The following is a 17,479-nucleotide window of genomic DNA, read 5'->3' on the forward strand; positions in this document are numbered from 1 at the left end:
AGCTGAGTCAACCGAAAATCCTCGTGCCGACTCTTCACACGCCTCCTCGAGATGAGTCCATTCCTCGAGTCGAGCTCTGAGTCCGCGTGTCGACCGATACTCCTCGTGCCGACTCTTCACGAAACTCCTCGTGCAGGCTCGACGTGAGTCCTCGAGTCGAGTTCGAGTCCACGAGTCGACTGATACTCCTCGTGCCGACTCTTCACACGTCTCCTCGAGATGAGTCCATTCCTCGAGTCGAGCTTTGAGTCCGCGAGTCGACCGATACTCCTCGCGCCGACTATTCACGAAACTCCTCGTGCAAGCTCGACGTGAGTCCTCGAGTGGAGTTCGAGTCCACGTGTCGACTGATACTCCTCGTGCCGACTCTTCACATGTCTCCTCGAGATGAGTCCATTCCTCGAGTCGAGCTCTGAGTCCGCGAGTCGACCGATACTCCTCGCCTCGACTCTTCACGAAACTCCTCGTGCAGGCTCGACGTGAGTCCTCGAGTCGAGTTCGAGTCCACGAGTCGACTGATACTCCTCGTGCCGACTCTTCACATGTCTCCTCGAGATGAGTTCATTCCTCGAGTCGAGCTCCGAGTCCGCGAGTCGACCGATACTCGTCGCGCCGACTCTTCACGAAACTCCTCGTGCAGGCTCGACGTGAGTCCTCGAGTCGAGTTCGAGTCCACGAGTCGACTAACACTCCTCGTGCCGACTCTTCACACGTCTCCTCGAGATAAGTCATTTCCTCGAGTCGAGCTCTGAGTCCGCGAGTCGACTGATACTTCCTCGCGCCGACTCTTCACGAAACTCCTCGTGCGGGCTCGACGTGAGTCCTCTAGTCGAGTTCGAGTCCACGAGTCGACTGATACTCCTCGTGCCGACTCTTCACACGTCTCCTCGAGATGAGTCCATTCCTCGAGTCGAGCTCTGAGTCCGCGAGTCGACCGATACTCCTCGCGCCGACTCTTCACGAAACTCCTCGTGCAGGCTCGACGTGAGTCCTCGAGTCGAGTTCGAGTCCACGAGTCGACTAATACTCCTCGTGCCGACTCTTCACACGTCTCCTCGAGATGAGTCCATTCCTCGAGTCGAGCTCTGAGTCCGCGAGTCGACCGATACTCCTCGCGCCGACTATTCACGAAACTCCTCGTGCAGGCTCGACGTGAGTCCTCGAGTGGAGTTCGAGTCCACGTGTCGACTGATACTCCTCGTGCCGACTCTTCACACGTCTCCTCGAGATGAGTCCATTCCTCGAGTCGAGCTCTGAGTCCACGAGTCGACCGATACTCCTCGCGCCGACTCTTCACGAAACTCCTCGTGCAGGCTCGACGTGAGTCCTCGAGTCGAGTTCGAGTCCACGAGTCGACTAATACTCCTCGTGCCGACTCTTCACACGTCTCCTCGAGATGAGTCCATTCCTCGAGTCGAGCTCTGAGTCCGCGAGTCGACCGATACTCCTCGCGCCGACTCCTCACGAAACTCCTCGTGCAGGCTCGACGTGAGTCCTCGAGTCGAGTTCGAGTCCACGAGTCGACTGATACTCCTCGTGCCGACTCTTCACATGTCTCCTCGAGATGAGTTCATTCCTCGAGTCGAGCTCCGAGTCCGCGAGTCGACCGATACTCCTCGCGCCGACTCTCCACGAAAGTCCTCGTGCAGGCTCTATGTGAGTCCTCGAGTCGAGTTCGAGTCCACGAGTCAACTGATACTCCTCGTGCCGACTCTTAACACGTCTCCTCGAGATGAGTCCATTCCTCGAGTCGAGCTGAGTCAACCGAAAATCCTCGTGCCGACTCTTCACACACCTCCTCGAGATGAGTCCATTCCTCGAGTCGAGCTCTGAGTCCGCGAGTCGACCGATACTCCTCATGCCGACTCTTCACGAAACTCCTCGTGCAGGCTCGACGTCAGTCCTCGAGTCGATTTCGAGTCCACGAGTCGACTGATACTCCTCGTGCCGACTCTTCACACGTCTCCTCGAGATGAGTCAGTTCCTCGAGTCGAGCTCTGAGTCCGCGAGTCGACCGATACTCCTCGCGCAGACTCTTCACGAAACTCCTTGTGCAAGCTCGACGTGAGTCCTTGAGTCGAGTTCGAGTCCACGAGTCGACTGATACTCCTCGTGCCGACTCTTCACACGTCTCCTCGAGATGAATCCATTCCTCGAGTCGAGCTCTGAGTCCGCGAGTCGACCGATACTCCTCGCGCCGACTATTCACGAAACTCCTCGTGCAGGCTCGACGTGAGTCCTCGAGTGGAGTTCGAGTCCACGTGTCGACTGATACTCCTCGTGCCGACTCTTCACATGTCTCCTCGAGATTTGTCCATTCCTCGAGTCGAGCTCTGAGTCCGCGAGTCGACCGATATTCCTCGCGTCGACTCTTCACGAAACTCCTCGTGCAGGCTCGACGTGAGTCCTCGAGTCGAGTTCGAGTCCACGAGTCGACTGATACTCCTCGTGCCGACTCTTCACATGTCTGCTTGAGATGAGTTCATTCCTCGAGTCGAGCTCCGAGTCCGCGAGTCGACCGATACTCGTCGCGCCGACTCTTCACGAAACTCCTCGTGCAGGCTCGACGTGAGTCCTCGAGTCGAGTTCGAGTCCACGAGTCGACTAACACTCCTCGTGCCGACACTTCACACGTCTCCTCGAGATAAGTCATTTCCTCGAGTCGAGCTCTGAGTCCGCGAGTCGACTGATACTTCCTCGCGCCGACTCTTCACGAAACTCCTCGTGCAGGCTCGACGTGAGTCCTCGAGTCGAGTTCGAGTCCACGAGTCGACTAATACTCCTCGTGCCGACTCTTCACACGTCTCCTCGAGATGAGTCCATTCCTCGAGTCGAGCTCTGAGTCCGCGAGTCGACCGATACTCCTCGCGCCGACTCCTCACGAAACTCCTCGTGCAGGCTCGACGTGAGTCCTCGAGTCGAGTTCGAGTCCACGAGTCGACTGATACTCCTCGTGCCGACTCTTCACATGTCACCTCGAGATGAGTTCATTCCTCGAGTCGAGCTCCAAGTCCGCGAGTCGACCGATACTCCTCCCGCCGACTCTCCACGAAAGTCCTCGTGCAGGCTCTATGTGAGTCCTCGAGTCGAGTTCGAGTCCACGAGTCAACTGATACTCCTCGTGCCGACTCTTAACACGTCTCCTCGAGATGAGTCCATTCCTCGAGTCGAGCTGAGTCAACCGAAAATCCTCGTGCCGACTCGTCACACACCTCCTCGAGATGAGTCCATTCCTCGAGTCGAGCTCTGAGTCCGCGAGTCGACCGATACTCCTCGCCCCGACTCCTCACGAAACTCCTCGTGCAGGCTCGACGTGAGTCCTCGAGTCGAGTTCGAGTCACGGGTCGACTGATACTCCTCGTGCCGACTCTTCACACGTCTCCTCTAGATGAATCCATTCCTCAAGTCGAGCTCTGAGTCCGCGAGTCGACCGATACTCCTCGCGCCGACTTTTCACGAAACTCCTCGTGCAGGGTCGACGTGAGTCCTCGAGTCGAGTTCGAGTCCACGAGTCGACTAATACTCCTCGTGCCGACTCTTCACACGTCTCCTCGAGATGAGTCCATTCCTCGAGTCGAGCTCTGAGTCCGCGAGTCGACCGATACTCCTCGCGCCGACTCCTCACGAAACTCCTCGTGCAGGCTCGACGTGAGTCCTCGAGTCGAGTTCGAGTCCACGAGTCGACTGATACTCCTCGTGCCGACTCTTCACATGTCTCCTCGAGATGAGTTCATTCCTCGAGTCGAGCTCCGAGTCCGCGAGTCGACCGATACTCCTCGCGCCGACTCTCCACGAAAGTCCTCGTGCAGGCTCTATGTGAGTCCTCGAGTCGAGTTCGAGTCCACGAGTCAACTGATACTCCTCGTGCCGACTCTTAACACGTCTCCTCGAGATGAGTCCATTCCTCGAGTCGAGCTGAGTCAACCGAAAATCCTCGTGCCGACTCTTCACACACCTCCTCGAGATGAGTCCATTCCTCGAGTCGAGCTCTGAGTCCGCGAGTCGACCGATACTCCTCATGCCGACTCTTCACGAAACTCCTCGTGCAGGCTCGACGTCAGTCCTCGAGTCGAGTTCGAGTCCACGAGTCGACTGATACTCCTCGTGCCGACTCTTCACACGTCTCCTCGAGATGAGTTCATTCCTCGAGTCGAGCTCCAAGTCCGCGAGTCGACCGATACTCCTCCCGCCGACTCTCCACGAAAGTCCTCGTGCAGGCTCTATGTGAGTCCTCGAGTCGAGTTCGAGTCCACGAGTCAACTGATACTCCTCGTGCCGACTCTTAACACGTCTCCTCGAGATGAGTCCATTCCTCGAGTCGAGCTGAGTCAACCGAAAATCCTCGTGCCGACTCGTCACACACCTCCTCGAGATGAGTCCATTCCTCGAGTCGAGCTCTGAGTCCGCGAGTCGACCGATACTCCTCGCCCCGACTCCTCACGAAACTCCTCGTGCAGGCTCGACGTGAGTCCTCGAGTCGAGTTCGAGTCACGGGTCGACTGATACTCCTCGTGCCGACTCTTCACACGTCTCCTCTAGATGAATCCATTCCTCAAGTCGAGCTCTGAGTCCGCGAGTCGACCGATACTCCTCGCGCCGACTTTTCACGAAACTCCTCGTGCAGGGTCGACGTGAGTCCTCGAGTCGAGTTCGAGTCCACGAGTCGACTAATACTCCTCGTGCCGACTCTTCACACGTCTCCTCGAGATGAGTCCATTCCTCGAGTCGAGCTCTGAGTCCGCGAGTCGACCGATACTCCTCGCGCCGACTCCTCACGAAACTCCTCGTGCAGGCTCGACGTGAGTCCTCGAGTCGAGTTCGAGTCCACGAGTCGACTGATACTCCTCGTGCCGACTCTTCACATGTCTCCTCGAGATGAGTTCATTCCTCGAGTCGAGCTCCGAGTCCGCGAGTCGACCGATACTCCTCGCGCCGACTCTCCACGAAAGTCCTCGTGCAGGCTCTATGTGAGTCCTCGAGTCGAGTTCGAGTCCACGAGTCAACTGATACTCCTCGTGCCGACTCTTAACACGTCTCCTCGAGATGAGTCCATTCCTCGAGTCGAGCTGAGTCAACCGAAAATCCTCGTGCCGACTCTTCACACACCTCCTCGAGATGAGTCCATTCCTCGAGTCGAGCTCTGAGTCCGCGAGTCGACCGATACTCCTCATGCCGACTCTTCACGAAACTCCTCGTGCAGGCTCGACGTCAGTCCTCGAGTCGAGTTCGAGTCCACGAGTCGACTGATACTCCTCGTGCCGACTCTTCACACGTCTCCTCGAGATGAGTTCATTCCTCGAGTCGAGCTCCAAGTCCGCGAGTCGACCGATACTCCTCCCGCCGACTCTCCACGAAAGTCCTCGTGCAGGCTCTATGTGAGTCCTCGAGTCGAGTTCGAGTCCACGAGTCAACTGATACTCCTCGTGCCGACTCTTAACACGTCTCCTCGAGATGAGTCCATTCCTCGAGTCGAGCTGAGTCAACCGAAAATCCTCGTGCCGACTCGTCACACACCTCCTCGAGATGAGTCCATTCCTCGAGTCGAGCTCTGAGTCCGCGAGTCGACCGATACTCCTCGCCCCGACTCCTCACGAAACTCCTCGTGCAGGCTCGACGTGAGTCCTCGAGTCGAGTTCGAGTCACGGGTCGACTGATACTCCTCGTGCCGACTCTTCACACGTCTCCTCTAGATGAATCCATTCCTCAAGTCGAGCTCTGAGTCCGCGAGTCGACCGATACTCCTCGCGCCGACTTTTCACGAAACTCCTCGTGCAGGGTCGACGTGAGTCCTCGAGTCGAGTTCGAGTCCACGAGTCGACTAATACTCCTCGTGCCGACTCTTCACACGTCTCCTCGAGATGAGTCCATTCCTCGAGTCGAGCTCTGAGTCCGCGAGTCGACCGATACTCCTCGCGCCGACTCCTCACGAAACTCCTCGTGCAGGCTCGACGTGAGTCCTCGAGTCGAGTTCGAGTCCACGAGTCGACTGATACTCCTCGTGCCGACTCTTCACATGTCTCCTCGAGATGAGTTCATTCCTCGAGTCGAGCTCCGAGTCCGCGAGTCGACCGATACTCCTCGTGCCGACTCTCCACGAAAGTCCTCGTGCAGGCTCTATGTGAGTCCTCGAGTCGAGTTCGAGTCCACGAGTCAACTGATACTCCTCGTGCCGACTCTTAACACGTCTCCTCGAGATGAGTCCATTCCTCGAGTCGAGCTGAGTCAACCGAAAATCCTCGTGCCGACTCTTCACACACCTCCTCGAGATGAGTCCATTCCTCGAGTCGAGCTCTGAGTCCGCGAGTCGACCGATACTCCTCATGCCGACTCTTCACGAAACTCCTCGTGCAGGCTCGACGTCAGTCCTCGAGTCGAGTTCGAGTCCACGAGTCGACTGATACTCCTCGTGCCGACTCTTCACACGTCTCCTCGAGATGAGTCAGTTCCTCGAGTCGAGCTCTGAGTCCGCGAGTCGACCGATACTCCTCGCGCAGACTCTTCACGAAACTCCTTGTGCAAGCTCGACGTGAGTCCTTGAGTCGAGTTCGAGTCCACGAGTCGACTGATACTCCTCGTGCCGACTCTTCACACGTCTCCTCGAGATGAGTCCATTCCTCGAGTCGAGCTCTGAGTCCGCGAGTCGACCGATACTCCTCGCGCCGACTATTCACGAAACTCCTCGTGCAGGCTCGACGTGAGTCCTCGAGTGGAGTTCGAGTCCACGTGTCGACTGATACTCCTCGTGCCGACTCTTCACATGTCTCCTCGAGATTTGTCCATTCCTCGAGTCGAGCTCTGAGTCCGCGAGTCGACCGATATTCCTCGCGTCGACTCTTCACGAAACTCCTCGTGCAGGCTCGACGTGAGTCCTCGAGTCGAGTTCGAGTCCACGAGTCGACTAACACTCCTCGTGCCGACACTTCACACGTCTCCTCGAGATAAGTCATTTCCTCGAGTCGAGCTCTGAGTCCGCGAGTCGACTGATACTTCCTCGCGCCGACTCTTCACGAAACTCCTCGTGCAGGCTCGACGTGAGTCCTCGAGTCGAGTTCGAGTCCACGAGTCGACTAATACTCCTCGTGCCGACTCTTCACACGTCTCCTCGAGATGAGTCCATTCCTCGAGTCGAGCTCTGAGTCCGCGAGTCGACCGATACTCCTCGCGCCGACTCCTCACGAAACTCCTCGTGCAGGCTCGACGTGAGTCCTCGAGTCGAGTTCGAGTCCACGAGTCGACTGATACTCCTCGTGCCGACTCTTCACATGTCTCCTCGAGATGAGTTCAGTCCTCGAGTCGAGCTCCAAGTCCGCGAGTCGACCGATACTCCTCCCGCCGACTCTCCACGAAAGTCCTCGTGCAGGCTCTATGTGAGTCCTCGAGTCGAGTTCGAGTCCACGAGTCAACTGATACTCCTCGTGCCGACTCTTAACACGTCTCCTCGAGATGAGTCCATTCCTCGAGTCGAGCTGAGTCAACCGAAAATCCTCGTGCCGACTCGTCACACACCTCCTCGAGATGAGTCCATTCCTCGAGTCGAGCTCTGAGTCCGCGAGTCGACCGATACTCCTCGCCCCGACTCCTCACGAAACTCCTCGTGCAGGCTCGACGTGAGTCCTCGAGTCGAGTTCGAGTCACGGGTCGACTGATACTCCTCGTGCCGACTCTTCACACGTCTCCTCTAGATGAATCCATTCCTCAAGTCGAGCTCTGAGTCCGCGAGTCGACCGATACTCCTCGCGCCGACTTTTCACGAAACTCCTCGTGCAGGGTCGACGTGAGTCCTCGAGTCGAGTTCGAGTCCACGAGTCGACTAATACTCCTCGTGCCGACTCTTCACACGTCTCCTCGAGATGAGTCCATTCCTCGTGTCGAGCTCTGAGTCCGCGAGTCGACCGATATTCCTCGCGTCGACTCTTCACGAAACTCCTCGTGCAGGCTCGACGTGAGTCCTCGAGTCGAGTTCGAGTCCACGAGTCAACTGATACTCCTCGTGCCGACTCTAAACACGTCTCCTCGAGATGAGTCCATTCCTCGAGTCGAGCTGAGTCAACCGAAAATCCTCGTGCCGACTCGTCACACACCTCCTCGAGATGAGTCCATTCCTCGAGTCGAGCTCTGAGTCCGCGAGTCGACCGATACTCCTCGCCCCGACTCCTCACGAAACTCCTCGTGCAGGCTCGACGTGAGTCCTCGAGTCGAGTTCGAGTCACGGGTCGACTGATACTCCTCGTGCCGACTCTTCACACGTCTCCTCTAGATGAATCCATTCCTCAAGTCGAGCTCTGAGTCCGCGAGTCGACCGATACTCCTCGCGCCGACTTTTCACGAAACTCCTCGTGCAGGGTCGACGTGAGTCCTCGAGTCGAGTTCGAGTCCACGAGTCGACTAATACTCCTCGTGCCGACTCTTCACACGTCTCCTCGAGATGAGTCCATTCCTCGAGTCGAGCTCTGAGTCCGCGAGTCGACCGATACTCCTCGCGCCGACTCCTCACGAAACTCCTCGTGCAGGCTCGACGTGAGTCCTCGAGTCGAGTTCGAGTCCACGAGTCGACTGATACTCCTCGTGCCGACTCTTCACATGTCTCCTCGAGATGAGTTCATTCCTCGAGTCGAGCTCCGAGTCCGCGAGTCGACCGATACTCCTCGCGCCGACTCTCCACGAAAGTCCTCGTGCAGGCTCTATGTGAGTCCTCGAGTCGAGTTCGAGTCCACGAGTCAACTGATACTCCTCGTGCCGACTCTTAACACGTCTCCTCGAGATGAGTCCATTCCTCGAGTCGAGCTGAGTCAACCGAAAATCCTCGTGCCGACTCTTCACACACCTCCTCGAGATGAGTCCATTCCTCGAGTCGAGCTCTGAGTCCGCGAGTCGACCGATACTCCTCATGCCGACTCTTCACGAAACTCCTCGTGCAGGCTCGACGTCAGTCCTCGAGTCGAGTTCGAGTCCACGAGTCGACTGATACTCCTCGTGCCGACTCTTCACACGTCTCCTCGAGATGAGTCAGTTCCTCGAGTCGAGCTCTGAGTCCGCGAGTCGACCGATACTCCTCGCGCAGACTCTTCACGAAACTCCTTGTGCAAGCTCGACGTGAGTCCTTGAGTCGAGTTCGAGTCCACGAGTCGACTGATACTCCTCGTGCCGACTCTTCACACGTCTCCTCGAGATGAGTCCATTCCTCGAGTCGAGCTCTGAGTCCGCGAGTCGACCGATACTCCTCGCGCCGACTATTCACGAAACTCCTCGTGCAGGCTCGACGTGAGTCCTCGAGTGGAGTTCGAGTCCACGTGTCGACTGATACTCCTCGTGCCGACTCTTCACATGTCTCCTCGAGATTTGTCCATTCCTCGAGTCGAGCTCTGAGTCCGCGAGTCGACCGATATTCCTCGCGTCGACTCTTCACGAAACTCCTCGTGCAGGCTCGACGTGAGTCCTCGAGTCGAGTTCGAGTCCACGAGTCGACTGATACTCCTCGTGCCGACTCTTCACATGTCTGCTCGAGATGAGTTCATTCCTCGAGTCGAGCTCCGAGTCCGCGAGTCGACCGATACTCGTCGCGCCGACTCTTCACGAAACTCCTCGTGCAGGCTCGACGTGAGTCCTCGAGTCGAGTTCGAGTCCACGAGTCGACTAACACTCCTCGTGCCGACACTTCACACGTCTCCTCGAGATAAGTCATTTCCTCGAGTCGAGCTCTGAGTCCGCGAGTCGACTGATACTTCCTCGCGCCGACTCTTCACGAAACTCCTCGTGCAGGCTCGACGTGAGTCCTCGAGTCGAGTTCGAGTCCACGAGTCGACTAATACTCCTCGTGCCGACTCTTCACACGTCTCCTCGAGATGAGTCCATTCCTCGAGTCGAGCTCTGAGTCCGCGAGTCGACCGATACTCCTCGCGCCGACTCCTCACGAAACTCCTCGTGCAGGCTCGACGTGAGTCCTCGAGTCGAGTTCGAGTCCACGAGTCGACTGATACTCCTCGTGCCGACTCTTCACATGTCTCCTCGAGATGAGTTCAGTCCTCGAGTCGAGCTCCAAGTCCGCGAGTCGACCGATACTCCTCCCGCCGACTCTCCACGAAAGTCCTCGTGCAGGCTCTATGTGAGTCCTCGAGTCGAGTTCGAGTCCACGAGTCAACTGATACTCCTCGTGCCGACTCTTAACACGTCTCCTCGAGATGAGTCCATTCCTCGAGTCGAGCTGAGTCAACCGAAAATCCTCGTGCCGACTCGTCACACACCTCCTCGAGATGAGTCCATTCCTCGAGTCGAGCTCTGAGTCCGCGAGTCGACCGATACTCCTCGCCCCGACTCCTCACGAAACTCCTCGTGCAGGCTCGACGTGAGTCCTCGAGTCGAGTTCGAGTCACGGGTCGACTGATACTCCTCGTGCCGACTCTTCACACGTCTCCTCTAGATGAATCCATTCCTCAAGTCGAGCTCTGAGTCCGCGAGTCGACCGATACTCCTCGCGCCGACTTTTCACGAAACTCCTCGTGCAGGGTCGACGTGAGTCCTCGAGTCGAGTTCGAGTCCACGAGTCGACTAATACTCCTCGTGCCGACTCTTCACACGTCTCCTCGAGATGAGTCCATTCCTCGTGTCGAGCTCTGAGTCCGCGAGTCGACCGATATTCCTCGCGTCGACTCTTCACGAAACTCCTCGTGCAGGCTCGACGTGAGTCCTCGAGTCGAGTTCGAGTCCACGAGTCAACTGATACTCCTCGTGCCGACTCTTAACACGTCTCCTCGAGATGAGTCCATTCCTCGAGTCGAGCTGAGTCAACCGAAAATCCTCGTGCCGACTCGTCACACACCTCCTCGAGATGAGTCCATTCCTCGAGTCGAGCTCTGAGTCCGCGAGTCGACCGATACTCCTCGCCCCGACTCCTCACGAAACTCCTCGTGCAGGCTCGACGTGAGTCCTCGAGTCGAGTTCGAGTCACGGGTCGACTGATACTCCTCGTGCCGACTCTTCACACGTCTCCTCTAGATGAATCCATTCCTCAAGTCGAGCTTTGAGTCCGCGAGTCGACCGATACTCCTCGCGCCGACTTTTCACGAAACTCCTCGTGCAGGGTCGACGTGAGTCCTCGAGTCGAGTTCGAGTCCACGAGTCGACTAATACTCCTCGTGCCGACTCTTCACACGTCTCCTCGAGATGAGTCCATTCCTCGAGTCGAGCTCTGAGTCCGCGAGTCGACCGATACTCCTCGCGCCGACTCCTCACGAAACTCCTCGTGCAGGCTCGACGTGAGTCCTCGAGTCGAGTTCGAGTCCACGAGTCGACTGATACTCCTCGTGCCGACTCTTCACATGTCTCCTCGAGATGAGTTCATTCCTCGAGTCGAGCTCCGAGTCCGCGAGTCGACCGATACTCCTCGCGCCGACTCTCCACGAAAGTCCTCGTGCAGGCTCTATGTGAGTCCTCGAGTCGAGTTCGAGTCCACGAGTCAACTGATACTCCTCGTGCCGACTCTTAACACGTCTCCTCGAGATGAGTCCATTCCTCGAGTCGAGCTGAGTCAACCGAAAATCCTCGTGCCGACTCTTCACACACCTCCTCGAGATGAGTCCATTCCTCGAGTCGAGCTCTGAGTCCGCGAGTCGACCGATACTCCTCATGCCGACTCTTCACGAAACTCCTCGTGCAGGCTCGACGTCAGTCCTCGAGTCGAGTTCGAGTCCACGAGTCGACTGATACTCCTCGTGCCGACTCTTCACACGTCTCCTCGAGATGAGTCAGTTCCTCGAGTCGAGCTCTGAGTCCGCGAGTCGACCGATACTCCTCGCGCAGACTCTTCACGAAACTCCTTGTGCAAGCTCGACGTGAGTCCTTGAGTCGAGTTCGAGTCCACGAGTCGACTGATACTCCTCGTGCCGACTCTTCACACGTCTCCTCGAGATGAGTCCATTCCTCGAGTCGAGCTCTGAGTCCGCGAGTCGACCGATACTCCTCGCGCCGACTATTCACGAAACTCCTCGTGCAGGCTCGACGTGAGTCCTCGAGTGGAGTTCGAGTCCACGTGTCGACTGATACTCCTCGTGCCGACTCTTCACATGTCTCCTCGAGATTTGTCCATTCCTCGAGTCGAGCTCTGAGTCCGCGAGTCGACCGATATTCCTCGCGTCGACTCTTCACGAAACTCCTCGTGCAGGCTCGACGTGAGTCCTCGAGTCGAGTTCGAGTCCACGAGTCGACTGATACTCCTCGTGCCGACTCTTCACATGTCTGCTCGAGATGAGTTCATTCCTCGAGTCGAGCTCCGAGTCCGCGAGTCGACCGATACTCGTCGCGCCGACTCTTCACGAAACTCCTCGTGCAGGCTCGACGTGAGTCCTCGAGTCGAGTTCGAGTCCACGAGTCGACTAACACTCCTCGTGCCGACACTTCACACGTCTCCTCGAGATAAGTCATTTCCTCGAGTCGAGCTCTGAGTCCGCGAGTCGACTGATACTTCCTCGCGCCGACTCTTCACGAAACTCCTCGTGCAGGCTCGACGTGAGTCCTCGAGTCGAGTTCGAGTCCACGAGTCGACTAATACTCCTCGTGCCGACTCTTCACACGTCTCCTCGAGATGAGTCCATTGCTCGAGTCGAGCTCTGAGTCCGCGAGTCGACCGATACTCCTCGCGCCGACTCCTCACGAAACTCCTCGTGCAGGCTCGACGTGAGTCCTCGAGTCGAGTTCGAGTCCACGAGTCGACTGATACTCCTCGTGCCGACTCTTCACATGTCTCCTCGAGATGAGTTCATTCCTCGAGTCGAGCTCCAAGTCCGCGAGTCGACCGATACTCCTCCCGCCGACTCTCCACGAAAGTCCTCGTGCAGGCTCTATGTGAGTCCTCGAGTCGAGTTCGAGTCCACGAGTCAACTGATACTCCTCGTGCCGACTCTTAACACGTCTCCTCGAGATGAGTCCATTCCTCGAGTCGAGCTGAGTCAACCGAAAATCCTCGTGCCGACTCGTCACACACCTCCTCGAGATGAGTCCATTCCTCGAGTCGAGCTCTGAGTCCGCGAGTCGACCGATACTCCTCGCCCCGACTCCTCACGAAACTCCTCGTGCAGGCTCGACGTGAGTCCTCGAGTCGAGTTCGAGTCACGGGTCGACTGATACTCCTCGTGCCGACTCTTCACACGTCTCCTCTAGATGAATCCATTCCTCAAGTCGAGCTTTGAGTCCGCGAGTCGACCGATACTCCTCGCGCCGACTTTTCACGAAACTCCTCGTGCAGGGTCGACGTGAGTCCTCGAGTCGAGTTCGAGTCCACGAGTCGACTAATACTCCTCGTGCCGACTCTTCACACGTCTCCTCGAGATGAGTCCATTCCTCGAGTCGAGCTCTGAGTCCGCGAGTCGACCGATACTCCTCGCGCCGACTCCTCACGAAACTCCTCGTGCAGGCTCGACGTGAGTCCTCGAGTCGAGTTCGAGTCCACGAGTCGACTGATACTCCTCGTGCCGACTCTTCACATGTCTCCTCGAGATGAGTTCATTCCTCGAGTCGAGCTCCGAGTCCGCGAGTCGACCGATACTCCTCGCGCCGACTCTCCACGAAAGTCCTCGTGCAGGCTCTATGTGAGTCCTCGAGTCGAGTTCGAGTCCACGAGTCAACTGATACTCCTCGTGCCGACTCTTAACACGTCTCCTCGAGATGAGTCCATTCCTCGAGTCGAGCTGAGTCAACCGAAAATCCTCGTGCCGACTCTTCACACACCTCCTCGAGATGAGTCCATTCCTCGAGTCGAGCTCTGAGTCCGCGAGTCGACCGATACTCCTCATGCCGACTCTTCACGAAACTCCTCGTGCAGGCTCGACGTCAGTCCTCGAGTCGAGTTCGAGTCCACGAGTCGACTGATACTCCTCGTGCCGACTCTTCACACGTCTCCTCGAGATGAGTCAGTTCCTCGAGTCGAGCTCTGAGTCCGCGAGTCGACCGATACTCCTCGCGCAGACTCTTCACGAAACTCCTTGTGCAAGCTCGACGTGAGTCCTTGAGTCGAGTTCGAGTCCACGAGTCGACTGATACTCCTCGTGCCGACTCTTCACACGTCTCCTCGAGATGAGTCCATTCCTCGAGTCGAGCTCTGAGTCCGCGAGTCGACCGATACTCCTCGCGCCGACTATTCACGAAACTCCTCGTGCAGGCTCGACGTGAGTCCTCGAGTGGAGTTCGAGTCCACGTGTCGACTGATACTCCTCGTGCCGACTCTTCACATGTCTCCTCGAGATTTGTCCATTCCTCGAGTCGAGCTCTGAGTCCGCGAGTCGACCGATATTCCTCGCGTCGACTCTTCACGAAACTCCTCGTGCAGGCTCGACGTGAGTCCTCGAGTCGAGTTCGAGTCCACGAGTCGACTGATACTCCTCGTGCCGACTCTTCACATGTCTGCTCGAGATGAGTTCATTCCTCGAGTCGAGCTCCGAGTCCGCGAGTCGACCGATACTCGTCGCGCCGACTCTTCACGAAACTCCTCGTGCAGGCTCGACGTGAGTCCTCGAGTCGAGTTCGAGTCCACGAGTCGACTAACACTCCTCGTGCCGACACTTCACACGTCTCCTCGAGATAAGTCATTTCCTCGAGTCGAGCTCTGAGTCCGCGAGTCGACTGATACTTCCTCGCGCCGACTCTTCACGAAACTCCTCGTGCAGGCTCGACGTGAGTCCTCGAGTCGAGTTCGAGTCCACGAGTCGACTAATACTCCTCGTGCCGACTCTTCACACGTCTCCTCGAGATGAGTCCATTGCTCGAGTCGAGCTCTGAGTCCGCGAGTCGACCGATACTCCTCGCGCCGACTCCTCACGAAACTCCTCGTGCAGGCTCGACGTGAGTCCTCGAGTCGAGTTCGAGTCCACGAGTCGACTGATACTCCTCGTGCCGACTCTTCACATGTCTCCTCGAGATGAGTTCATTCCTCGAGTCGAGCTCCAAGTCCGCGAGTCGACCGATACTCCTCCCGCCGACTCTCCACGAAAGTCCTCGTGCAGGCTCTATGTGAGTCCTCGAGTCGAGTTCGAGTCCACGAGTCAACTGATACTCCTCGTGCCGACTCTTAACACGTCTCCTCGAGATGAGTCCATTCCTCGAGTCGAGCTGAGTCAACCGAAAATCCTCGTGCCGACTCGTCACACACCTCCTCGAGATGAGTCCATTCCTCGAGTCGAGCTCTGAGTCCGCGAGTCGACCGATACTCCTCGCCCCGACTCCTCACGAAACTCCTCGTGCAGGCTCGACGTGAGTCCTCGAGTCGAGTTCGAGTCACGGGTCGACTGATACTCCTCGTGCCGACTCTTCACACGTCTCCTCTAGATGAATCCATTCCTCAAGTCGAGCTCTGAGTCCGCGAGTCGACCGATACTCCTCGCGCCGACTTTTCACGAAACTCCTCGTGCAGGGTCGACGTGAGTCCTCGAGTCGAGTTCGAGTCCACGAGTCGACTAATACTCCTCGTGCCGAGTCTTCACACGTCTCCTCGAGATGAGTCCATTCCTCGTGTCGAGCTCTGAGTCCGCGAGTCGACCGATATTCCTCGCGTCGACTCTTCACGAAACTCCTCGTGCAGGCTCGACGTGAGTCCTCGAGTCGAGTTCGAGTCCACGAGTCGACTGATACTCCTCGTGCCGACTCTTCACATGTCTCCTCGAGATGAGTTCATTCCTCGAGTCGAGCTCCGAGGCCGCGAGTCGACCGATACTCGTCGCGCCGACTCTTCACGAAACTCCTCGTGCAGGATCGACGTGAGTCCTCGAGTCGAGTTCGAGTCCACGAGTCGACTGATACTCCTCGTGCCGACTCTTCACACGTCTCCTCGAGATGAGTCCATTCCTCGTGTCGAGCTCTGAGTCCGCGAGTCGACTGATATTCCTCGCGTCGACTCTTCACGAAACTCCTCGTGCAGGCTCGACGTGAGTCCTCGAGTCGAGTTCGAGTCCACGAGTCAACTGATACTCCTCGTGCCGACTCTTAACACGTCTCCTCGAGATGAGTCCATTCCTCGAGTCGAGCTGAGTCAACCGAAAATCCTCGTGCCGACTCGTCACACACCTCCTCGAGATGAGTCCATTCCTCGAGTCGAGCTCTGAGTCCGCGAGTCGACCGATACTCCTCGCCCCGACTCCTCACGAAACTCCTCGTGCAGGCTCGACGTGAGTCCTCGAGTCGAGTTCGAGTCACGGGTCGACTGATACTCCTCGTGCCGACTCTTCACACGTCTCCTCTAGATGAATCCATTCCTCAAGTCGAGCTTTGAGTCCGCGAGTCGACCGATACTCCTCGCGCCGACTTTTCACGAAACTCCTCGTGCAGGGTCGACGTGAGTCCTCGAGTCGAGTTCGAGTCCACGAGTCGACTAATACTCCTCGTGCCGACTCTTCACACGTCTCCTCGAGATGAGTCCATTCCTCGAGTCGAGCTCTGAGTCCGCGAGTCGACCGATACTCCTCGCGCCGACTCCTCACGAAACTCCTCGTGCAGGCTCGACGTGAGTCCTCGAGTCGAGTTCGAGTCCACGAGTCGACTGATACTCCTCGTGCCGACTCTTCACATGTCTCCTCGAGATGAGTTCATTCCTCGAGTCGAGCTCCGAGTCCGCGAGTCGACCGATACTCCTCGCGCCGACTCTCCACGAAAGTCCTCGTGCAGGCTCTATGTGAGTCCTCGAGTCGAGTTCGAGTCCACGAGTCAACTGATACTCCTCGTGCCGACTCTTAACACGTCTCCTCGAGATGAGTCCATTCCTCGAGTCGAGCTGAGTCAACCGAAAATCCTCGTGCCGACTCTTCACACACCTCCTCGAGATGAGTCCATTCCTCGAGTCGAGCTCTGAGTCCGCGAGTCGACCGATACTCCTCATGCCGACTCTTCACGAAACTCCTCGTGCAGGCTCGACGTCAGTCCTCGAGTCGAGTTCGAGTCCACGAGTCGACTGATACTCCTCGTGCCGACTCTTCACACGTCTCCTCGAGATGAGTCAGTTCCTCGAGTCGAGCTCTGAGTCCGCGAGTCGACCGATACTCCTCGCGCAGACTCTTCACGAAACTCCTTGTGCAAGCTCGACGTGAGTCCTTGAGTCGAGTTCGAGTCCACGAGTCGACTGATACTCCTCGTGCCGACTCTTCACACGTCTCCTCGAGATGAGTCCATTCCTCGAGTCGAGCTCTGAGTCCGCGAGTCGACCGATACTCCTCGCGCCGACTATTCACGAAACTCCTCGTGCAGGCTCGACGTGAGTCCTCGAGTGGAGTTCGAGTCCACGTGTCGACTGATACTCCTCGTGCCGACTCTTCACATGTCTCCTCGAGATTTGTCCATTCCTCGAGTCGAGCTCTGAGTCCGCGAGTCGACCGATATTCCTCGCGTCGACTCTTCACGAAACTCCTCGTGCAGGCTCGACGTGAGTCCTCGAGTCGAGTTCGAGTCCACGAGTCGACTGATACTCCTCGTGCCGACTCTTCACATGTCTGCTCGAGATGAGTTC

Source organism: Urtica dioica, chromosome 10 (genome assembly GCF_054948205.1).
Source record: "Urtica dioica subsp. dioica isolate 48M chromosome 10, U.dioica_male_clone48M_v1_H2, whole genome shotgun sequence".
Classification (NCBI taxonomy): Eukaryota; Viridiplantae; Streptophyta; class Magnoliopsida; order Rosales; family Urticaceae; genus Urtica; species Urtica dioica.